Source organism: Galeopterus variegatus, unplaced genomic scaffold (genome assembly GCF_000696425.1).
Source record: "Galeopterus variegatus unplaced genomic scaffold, G_variegatus-3.0.2 Scaffold1726, whole genome shotgun sequence".
Taxonomy (NCBI): domain Eukaryota; kingdom Metazoa; phylum Chordata; class Mammalia; order Dermoptera; family Cynocephalidae; genus Galeopterus; species Galeopterus variegatus.
Genome location: NW_007727837.1, coordinates 47,177 through 58,054, shown reverse-complemented (window position 1 = coordinate 58,054; position 10,878 = coordinate 47,177). Strand labels below are relative to the sequence as shown.

Below are 10,878 nucleotides of genomic sequence, written 5' to 3'. Positions count from 1 at the left end.
TTGGTCATCTTCTAACTGATAGACTTCCCTGGGAAATAACAACAATTAAATTTTTCTGAATTACCTAAACTACAGCCTATTTTGAACAGGGTAGGATACATTTTGAAAAACAAATTAGTTGTCTCTGTGTTTGTTTCATTTCTTCTGTCCATATTTCAACTTCACTTGGAAAGAAACCATCAAGCCCCTACCAAGGTCATTCCATACATTATTTGATTTAATCCTCCCTGTGATTCTGCAGGTTAATTATCATTTCATCCATTTAACATGTGAGCAACAGAGACTCACAGAGGTTAATTAAGTCACCTGCCCAATGGTACCCCACAAGCCAGCAGCAGAGTATGAGGACGAATTGATTGCCTGGTGGCAGGCAGGTGTCACCTCCTTGCCTCACTGTCCCCTTTGATGCTTTGTGGGATATCAAAGATGGTGACCCTTCTTGATAAAAGACACCCCTGAGCTTTAGTGCAGGACCAGAATCCATCTCTTGCTGCCCTAGCCCTCTCTCCATTGAACGGTGGCAAAAGAGATTCAGTTAACTTTAAAAAAAAAAAAAGATTCACTTTAAAAGACTGAGAGAAGAGGAACAGAGAGAATATTCTTCAGAGAAAAAAATTAAAATAAAGACCAAGGATTTACAGTAAATAAGAAGGAAATAAATGTGACCAAAGGACCCCCTCTGTCAATTCTTGATGGCTTGACTTGCTATATACTCATCTTGGGACAATCCACGAAAGTAGTTCTTATGTTTTTCCTGGAGAACAGCAGAAAGTTGGCAAAGAAGTAAAAATTTTCTATGAAATAGGGAGGTGAACAAGTTGTAAATGATGTTAATATCTTCCAGATGGCACAGTTTTACTTGGGAACTGAATTTATTGTAATTAAAGGCATGTGAATTTTCTATAAGTACTGAACTTTGCAAGTCTGACACTGGAAGACTATCACTTCTGGAGCATAGTTATTTTAAGGAAAACACTCCCTCCTTTCTGTTTAAAATGCATCTTCGGGTTTTGTAATCTGAGTTAAATCAGAGAAATATTTTCCCATGTGAAAGGTTCTTTTTTAAAAAATCCTCCTTACCAATAAATCTTAATTACGAAGTGAAATTCTTCAATAACAAGAAATTTAAACTCCCGATATTTTCCACTAAAGTTATATATTTTGACTATTATTTTACATCACATGTCATGAATTCTTTTATATATTTATTTTTGAATTAAGCTATTATCACTTTTTTGTCTCTAGACATGTGTGTCAGACAATCTTGGAATTTCTGGTTTTGCTTTAATCAGCAGAGTGTGTCTCAATCCTTAATCCTGCTTTCCTTTTCACTGTGAGCAATGCCTCTGGGCTCAGGGCTCCCAAACCAACAGCCACTGTGGCATGAGAAATTAAAACAGCTTTCATCATCCCTTCCATTTTCCAATCCTGACCTTGGCTTCCCCTGGACCCTACTACTCTCTGTTCTATGAAGTGATGTAAGTAGACGATCCCTCCTGTCTTGGGTACCTATTGCGCCCTCCTATCTCCACGCATCCTATCAGAGCCTGGTCTCTGCGGTAGGCAGAATTCTAAGAGGGACCCCAAGATCTGGAGCCCCTGGTGTACACACACCCTCTCCTATTATCCTATCAAACTCTAAAATAGGTGTTGCTGTAAAGGGATTTTGCAGATTTAATTAAGGCACCAAATCAGTTGACCTCAAGAAAGGGAGATTATCCTGGGTAAGCATGACCTCATCAGGTGAATCTTTGAAAAAGACTGAGCTTTTCCTAAACAGCTTTGAAGCATGAGAAGAATTCGAAGCGAGGGAGATTCTCTATTGCTGGTTTTAAAAATGGAGAGGATTATATGGCAGGGAATGCAGGTGGCCCCGAGGATCTGGCAGCCAGCAAGGAAAGGGGGACTGCAGCCATGCAACTGCAAGAAACTGAGTTCTGCCACAAGGATACTGAGCTCCAGATGAGAGTGCAGCCCAGTTGACACCTTGACTTCAGCTGTACAAGACCGTGAGCAGGGAATCCAGCCATACCATGCCAAATTTCTGATCTGTAGAACCAGGAGCCGTTAACTGTGTGTTCTTGCAAGCCACTAAGTTCGTGATAATTTGTTACTCTGCAATAGGAAACTCATAGTCTGTTACCTATTAGATGTTTCTTGGCTGAGTTTCTCCCTTTCCAAGTCAGTCTTGTCCAGCCGTGACCCACTGCAGTCCCCATATTCCCTCCTAGAATCAATTATTACCCCTTTGCATTACTACAGTGGGAGCCATTTAAAATCTGTTTTAATTTTACCCTAGTAAAACTATTTTCTTAAATATTTTCTTTTTTCGCTGTTGTAAGACATCATTTCCTGGGACTTTAAACTCTCATACCTGACATATTATTACCTAACCTATTAATCATCAGTTTTCTATAGCAGCAATAAAATTATTGTTAGTCATTATTATGACTCTGAGGAATTACAAAAACTTAAAGGTTAAATTTTTATGTGTGAGATTAGTTTTTGTGAGTTTTATGGTTATTATGGAATTGGTCATCTGAGTATGATACATATGGAAACTTTTCCTAAACTTAACCACTGTTAAATTTTTATGTGTGAGATTAGTTTTTGTGAGTTTTATGATTATTATGGAATTGGTCATCTGAGTATGATACATATGGAAACTTTTCCTAAACTTAACCACTGGGCCCACTTGGTGAGAAAAAATTGTTAGGTGGACTATATGGTGTTAGAATTTCTAGGAGGAGAATTACCTGGAAGCCTGTAAACGAGCTCAAGAGTAACACTGTGGGCCTTTGAATAGGACAATGACATGAAAAAGACAAAAGTTTCTGCAAAATGTTTTGTTCCAAGGGAGCTGAGGAGTTGGCATGCCATTGCCAATCGGTGAAGTTGGTTGCAGGAGAGAGGGTTTGGCTTGAGTACATCCAGCAGCCACCGATGGATGCAAAGTTGCCCTGATCTCTTCTGCATCACGCTCTTCCCAGCTCTGCCCTTGAGCCCAACCAGCCCAGGGGGTCATCCCTGAACTTTGGAACTTGTGTTTATTTTGCAGGTTTGCAGACAGCAAAAATCTTAGTCCAGTTCCTTCATCTACTTGTAGATGGAAACTGAGTTTAGGTGAAAAGATTGGGAAAGGAATTTTATGTTAATGGTGGAGAAATGGAAACAATACTAAAATGATCACTCTCCTACTCAAGTGAATGGGGTAGTTACCCCAAGGGGAAAAAATGTGGCCTTGTGCTCTGGCATGTCAACGGCATGTTCCTTGGTGCAAATACACATAAACACATAAATATAGAAGTAGTAATGCTATGGTTTAGAAGTTAGATCCGTGGGGGGTATTGAAAGGACTACCAAAATGGAAGTAAGAAACACTGAGTTTTAAAAAGTGTCATAACAAGTAAAAAATGAGTCCTGGATCAAAGACTAATGTCCTGTCATCCTGCTTATAAAACATAAAGTGCACATAGGAAGATAGATACATAGACAGATAAAAGAAATGGGATAAATATATATACACAAAATATTTGATTTTAAAGAAGAAAAAAATTACTTTATAAACTTAGAAACAAATTTTAAACATGAATATGATGATATAATAAAGCATTATTTTTTCAATAGTATGAAATTGTAAATTTTGTACAGATTTAGAATGGCTTTCACAGAAATTTGGCATTGACCACAGGCTGGGAGCTGGGAAGACAACAGCCAGTTCATGGCCCCAGCCTCTCTGTTTCTCTGGAAAAGGTTTAGGGACCTCAGGCTCAGCCGTCTACCTGCTCCAAATTTGGGGCATTGACACCCAAGCTGGCTTCAGTGCTGGTGGTGGTCGGAGGGGTCCAGGCTCCTGCACAGTCCAGGCTCCAACCTTGCTCTGCCTTTACTGGGGCTGCCTCTCTTGCTGACACTAGAAAGAAAACATTATAACTACCGTTCAGTACCCTTCCAGTGCCCACCCATGTTTCATCTCTATTGCCCAGGCTCAGTTTGTGTTCCAGTCACGTGGTCCCTGAACATCCATCCTGAGCAGGAAGACCAGGACAGCTCTGGCANTCAATAGTATGAAATTGTAAATTTTGTACAGATTTAGAATGGCTTTCACAGAAATTTGGCACTGACCACAGGCTGGGAGCTGGGAAGACAACAGCCAGTTCATGGCCCCAGCCTCTCTGTTTCTCTGGAAAAAGTCTAGGGATTCCCAGCAGTGACCTCAGGCTCAGCCCTCTACCTGTTCCGAATTTGGGGCATTGACACCCAAGCTGGCTTCAGTGCTGGTGGTGGTCGGAGGGGTCCAGGCTCCTGCACGGTTCAGGCTCCAACCTTGTTCTGCCTTTACTGGGGCTGCCTCTCTTGCTGACACTAGAAAGAAAACATTATAACTACCGTTTAGCACCCTTCCAGTGCCCACCCATGTTTCATCTCTATTGCCCAAGCTCAGTTTGGGTTCCAGTCACGTGGTCCCTGAACATCCATCCTGAGCAGGAAGACCAGGACAGCTCTGGCAGGAAGCCCATTCAATGGCTCCCATCAATTCCACTGAAACTTTCAACTCAGGTGGCTCCCTAAAGGCCTAAAAGCTCTCTCTCTCTCTCTGTCTCTCTCTTTTTCATGTGCACACACACACACAAATACCTTTGTCCACACCAAGATGTTCACTTACATAGCTCTAAGAACACAGTTAAGAAAAATCAATAAAGTTTTAGTTGATGTGGCACTTTTCTAGCAATGATAACCAGTTGAAAAAAATAATCACAAATTGATAATGACTAATTCTACAATAAAGCCATATACATCCCCCCTCTCAAAATGTATGCAAAGGAGTAACAAGAACAGATACTAGCATATTAAGAAGATACAAATCACTTCATTCACATATCTCTCACCCAATGCTTCCCCAGCTCTGGGCTCCTTCTGGAACAGTAACACCTGCCAACTGCCTTCCTGGAATCACTGCAAGGACTAAATTAGATAATACATGTGGGGGCACTTTGTAACATGGAAATTACAAAGTAATTTGTAATATGTACAATGTATTTTTGTACATACATACAATTGTAATGTCAGATATTATTGCCAACATTTTAGAAAGTATGAGATCAAATCTGACGCTTTTGAACATTCTGGCACTAAAAAAAAATAAATCACACAGAGAGTCTCATTGATACAGAGAGTGAAAAAAAGGGGGCAGTCTTTGGTTTGCTTTCAAATAAAACATCATAAGGACAGTGTTTTCTGACCAAGAAATATAAAATTATTAGCAAGGCAAGCAGGGATTGCTTTGCTGCTTTATATGTAGGTAGTTAGTGCTTTTCTTTTTTTTTTTTTTTGNTTGAAAAAAAAATCACAAATTGATAATGACTAATTCTACAATAAAGCCATATACATCCCCCCCTCTCAAAATGTACGCAAAGGAGTAACAAGAACAGATACTAGCATATTAAGAAGATAAAAATCACTTCATTCACGTATCTCTCACCCAATGCTTCCCCAGTTCTGGGCTCCTTCTGGAACAGTAACACCTGCCAACTGCCTTCCTGGAATCACTGCAAGGACTAAATTAGATAATACATGTGCGGGCACTTTGTAACATGGAAATTACAAAGTAATTTGTAATATGTACAATGTATTTTTGTACATACATACAATTGTAATGTCAGATATTATTGCCAACATTTTAGAAAGTATGAGATCAAATCTGACGCTTTTGAACATTCTGGCACTAAAAAAAAATAAATCACACAGAGAGTCTCATTGATACAGAGAGTGAAAAAAAGGGGGCAGTCTTTGGTTTGCTTTCAAATAAAACATCATAAGGACAGTGTTTTCTGACCAAGAAATATAAAATTATTAGCAAGGCAAGCAGGGATTGCTTTGCTGCTTTATATGTAGGTAGTTAGTGCTTTTCTTTTTTTTTTTTTTTGTCCTTTTAGAGACCCGCCGCACTGCAGTCAGCCAGTGAGCGTGCCGGTCATCCCTATATAGGATCCGAACCCGTGGCGGGAGCGCTGCTGCACTCCCAGCGCCGCACTCTCCCGAGTGTGCCACGGGCTCGGCCCAGTTAGTGCTTTTCAAAATAAATTTTATCTAATTATAAAGGGATACTTGTCCATTGTTAAAATTTTGAAAAATACAGAGATGAATAAGGAACATAATCTCACTACCCAGAGCTAACCATTTACTAACAGCTTGGCTGTTAGTATTTCTTTCCAGTTCTTTCTCTGCATATGAATAAAAATGGAGAATATACTATATATAGGGGTTTATATTCTGATTTTTCACTTATTACATCATAAGTATTTTTCCTATGTTTTAAAAAAATTTGTCAAACATACTTTTTAATGCCCCAATAATATTCCACAATATGAATGCACAAATTAACATTACTCCAGATTATTTCCTTAGAATAGATTTCTAGAAAATTATTTTACTAAATAAGAGGCTAAGACCATTGTATGTAAGGTTTTTCATACATCTTGAGTAGACCATTACAAAGCAAGCCAGCACTGTTAAGGCATGAATCGCATGTAAAATCTCTCAGAAATGCAGACTAATTGGCTCCTCCTAGGTCCATCCTTGTATATTTTTATTTCCAAATCCTCTTTCTAATACTCTGGGAGAAAATCTGTTCTCTCCTGGGGCATATGTAAGGTGATTCTTGGACAGCAGCACAGCAATCGTTTACAGGTCATTCAGTTGGGATAGCTATTAATGCCTTGTGCAAAATAAACCAAAGATCCACAGAAACACATTTTTGCAGGTGAAAATTATGTTAGCCAACATTATTTCTCACTCTGATTTATGATGTAAGGCATCAAATTTCTCCATTATTAATGTACATGTGCCTGTGGGGGTAGATCCTCTTGGAAGGAGATTAAAAAGACACCAGCACCTAAAATCCCCCTTCCTAATAACACGAGAATGTGCAGAAGCCTTGAGGGGGTTGGTACAGTAGCTCACTGTATCAGACAACACCCTGTAGAGGATTAGCTTTCTTTCCATTAACGCGTTCCACTGTAGAGAGTCAGGGGTCATTTGTGCTCGCAAGAGAAAACGCGACATTAAGTAAAGTATGCTATTTGTCTATTCAGCACTGCATACCTATAAAGCCTCTGAAACCGCTCTGTAGTGACTGAACACATTTCTCATTTTCCCATTGCTGTTCCCCCTCCTTGGCCATTTTCCTAAAACCATAATTCAATCTTTCCAAAGGGAAAAAATAATCTCTGGGTAATCCTTTCAAAGATTCTTAGAAAGAAATATTTATTCTTTAATCACTCTTATGGAAAACGTACTTGTGATTACTACTAGGATTCAAACTGTTTCACCACCCACATGCACTTGGGCAGGGTGAGCATGGGCAGACATGTAAGCAGAAAGGCCTTGAGCTTAGAGAGCTTGGATTCTCGAGCCTAGAGAGCTTGGATTCTAAAGCCAGGGAGGCTCATGAAAAGAGCCACTCAGTGCATTATACCCTAGAACTGAAACTGTGGGAAAGTACTTTTTGATTGCGAAAGGGTTAAGTGGAGATCTCTGAGCTTAGAGAGCTTGGATTCTAAAGCCAGGGAGGCTCATGAAAAGAGCCACTCAGTGCATTACACCCTAGAACTGAAACTGTGGGAAAGTACTTTTTGATTGCGAAAGGGTTAAGTGGAGATCTCTGCATTACTTTCAGTAAATGTCCACCTGTTTTACCACGTGTACAGAATGGGAAAACTTTAAGGTAGAGGATTTAAGAAAAGAAATGGGAGGATGCCTATAGGAGGAGGGGTAAGTTGTCTTCTGAGTATTACAAAAATCTACATTACACTTACATGGTAAGTGGGGAGGGTGAGTTCTGGGGACATGCTCCATATCCATACTGTGAGCAGAGAGAGAAGGAGGCCCAGCTTCTGGACCCCTGCATAGAAGGGTGGTGCCCTTTGGACCCAGACACAGCCTCCTTGTCATCTGGAGCATGCTTTGTCCAGAGCAGGGACCCAAACGGATGGAGAAGTCAACTGTCTGACCCCTCCTCTCACATTCATGAATGAGATTCCTGGGCACAATTCCCAGTTTTCTTCCAGAAGCTGGAGCAAGACAGTACCGAATGAGAGTCGAACAGTGGCCTCACCGTCACCTTTGCAGGGCTCCACCGTCGTGACGGGAGATCTTGACACTCCAAGCAATGCAGTGTTTGCCACACTGGCAGCAGTAACAGAGCAATGTGCAGCCAGCAGGGGGATCGAAATTTGCAAACTCAGTATCCTGGGCCTCGGGCCAATGCAGGCTGGGTGCGTTGCTGTGGTGACACATTTAGTCTCCAGGGAGGGATGCTGGCACACCAGCTGCATTCCTGGCACCACATTTGCCAGTGAGAAACTTTGGAGTGGGACTGGTATCAACTCCAGAGAGAGATGCAAGCTGCTTTTCTAACTTCTTTGGCAACAGTACCCTTTGCAACTTGGGCACAATACACCCTCCTGAATATTTACAAGAACTGCTATTTGTGATACTCTTTGGGGCCCTGTTGGATGGTACTTCGAAGGGAAGTACTAAAATGATAGCAGCTTTCCAGTTTACAAATGAAACTATAGTATCCCTGAATAATTCAATTTCCTAAACTTGGCACCTAACTATGCAATGACTTATCTTTTGCTGGGAAGGGATTCCAAACCTCCACCCCCGCCCCCACTGCCCCAACTTTTAAAAATAGCTTTTACTGTTGCCAAAAGGAGAGCCTAGTATTTACTATGGGAGGATACGTGAATTAAAATACTCGTTTCTTTCCCTGTTGCAATTCACAGGCTCTGTATTAGCTGAGTTCTCTAATACCTGAGAAAGGTCTCCTTGCAGAAGCGCCCTTAGTTCCTCAGAGTGCCTGATCCACCTCTCTTATTTGTGCCTGGAAAGCAACATGCACTAGGATTTGGCCACTTAGTATTCAGACCATGTAAAGATTCAAGTAAAAAGCCTATATTGCAAAGCTGGACACACAGTCGCCAGGCCAAACATAGTCAATGGTTCAAATCACAGTTAAATTATAAGAAAGCATGCGGTGGAACATGCGGACCTGACTTGTCAATGGAGCAGTAGAGATAAAAGGAACCACTCCATAAATGCCAACTTGTGAGGCTTTAGTGAATGCGGAGACGGTGTTCTTTCTAGCTGCCTCCAGTTGACTGTAAAGGCTAGTTAGGATTTTGAACATAATGCTTTTATCCTCCTTCTTTTCCTCTTCTTCTTCCTTTGTCTTCTTTTAACATGCAAAGCATCTCCCAAGTATTGAAAAATGAACAATTCCTCTGTGTATTTCCATAGTTTTGCAAAGGCACAGCGATGTTAGCAGGCCGAGCGATTACTACTGGAAACATCAGATGCAGCGGAGGAAATGCAGTTAATACAATAATTCACATATGTGAATGCTTAGTTCCATCAATGTCAGCTTTATTTTCTTCTTGATATACACAAAGCTGGCACACAATTTTAACTGATGAGGTAATGTCATTTTTAATTTAGAGAGCCTTAAGCTGTCCACTTTAACTAGTGATATCATCTTTACAGTTGTCCCCTGAGACTTCATGTAAACATAAGTAATGTGTCCTGGGCAGATTGAAAAGGGATTGCTAAAGATGACATTGGGTCATCATGAAGATTTCCCCCACTTTGATCTCTTTTAAATTGCCAGATACAGTTGATGTGACTGCCATATTTTAGCCATTCCTGAAACTAATATATCCCAGGACTTTTGAACCAAGTTAAACACAGAAATAAAATAAAGGTTTGAAATGAACAAACTGTAATGTTTTCATGTCATTTCTAGAAGAGAAATGGAAGACAAATCAGATTCTCTGGCTCCTAGTTGATTTGGTAAATAAAAAGAGAGAAAAGGCAAGATGCTAAGAAACATATGACACCATAGGAACAAAAGCCTTCTTATTTTCCTAGGGGCCACTAGGGTATGGGTGCTGGTTTTCTACCTTTTAATGATAAATAAGATCCAAGCACATCTGTTATCTCAGTGCAATCTTTGGAGTGATATTTTTATTGTCACTTCCATTATCATTTGTCTCTTTAGTGTGTCATTATTAAACCTGAATATTTTTTAAATCATATCACTTTGGTGATTGCAATGTGTCATATTTCTTTTTCAAATAAGAACATTTCTTTAAAGATTCAAACAATGGTATTCCTTTAAAGGTTCAAACTTCTGGGTGTAAATAAACTTACTTCGTATTTTTAAACAAACTTTTTTCTTTGAACAAATTCTGTTCTATGATCCAAGTATAGTTTGGGGCGAGATAATCTGTGTTTTAACCATAGGATGTGGATACTGAGAGAGTTTTTTCTAAGAAGTCTGGAGTTTGGTGGTATTGAGTCAAATAGTAAAGAATCTGTTTATTATTCTGTGGCCATATGTTTAGAGGGTCGTTCACAGAAATCAAAGTATTGTTCATGGACAGCTCCAGCCAACTAGACATTTTGAATTCATAAAAGAACTTCACAGTTTGAAAAGAATGCATAGCATTATGTATTAACACCCCACCACTATAGAAAAAGGAACACAATTTAATAATAGAGGATTGTGCTCATGAGATTTTTTCTTGTTAATTGGTTACTTTAACTGACATTGTCTGCAAGTAAAATGGACACCATTATTCTTAGTAGTCTGTGTTGCCAGATGATGTATACAGACATGGTGTAGTCCATTTTAATTATTTCATTTTGCTAGATTTTTTTTTCCTTCCCTGTGATGCAGTAGTAAATGCACATGGCACTTTTTTTCCTGACAGACTATTGTGGATCATGCTGGTTTCTAAGATACTTCAGATAAAAGAGCATTTCTCACCAACCTAATATTTCCTTCTATGTTTGTGTGCTAGATATGACTACGTG

At 39.8% G+C, this 10,878-nt stretch overlaps 1 protein-coding gene across 1 annotated transcript in view; it reads left to right on the top strand.

Moving 5' to 3' along the window:
• Positions 1–10,878, top strand: part of LOC103595256 (neuropilin-1-like) — a gene marked incomplete at its 3' end in the record, with an annotated part of 106,044 nt that overhangs the window by 48,581 nt on the left and 46,585 nt on the right. The gene's annotated exons all lie outside the window — the stretch shown is intronic.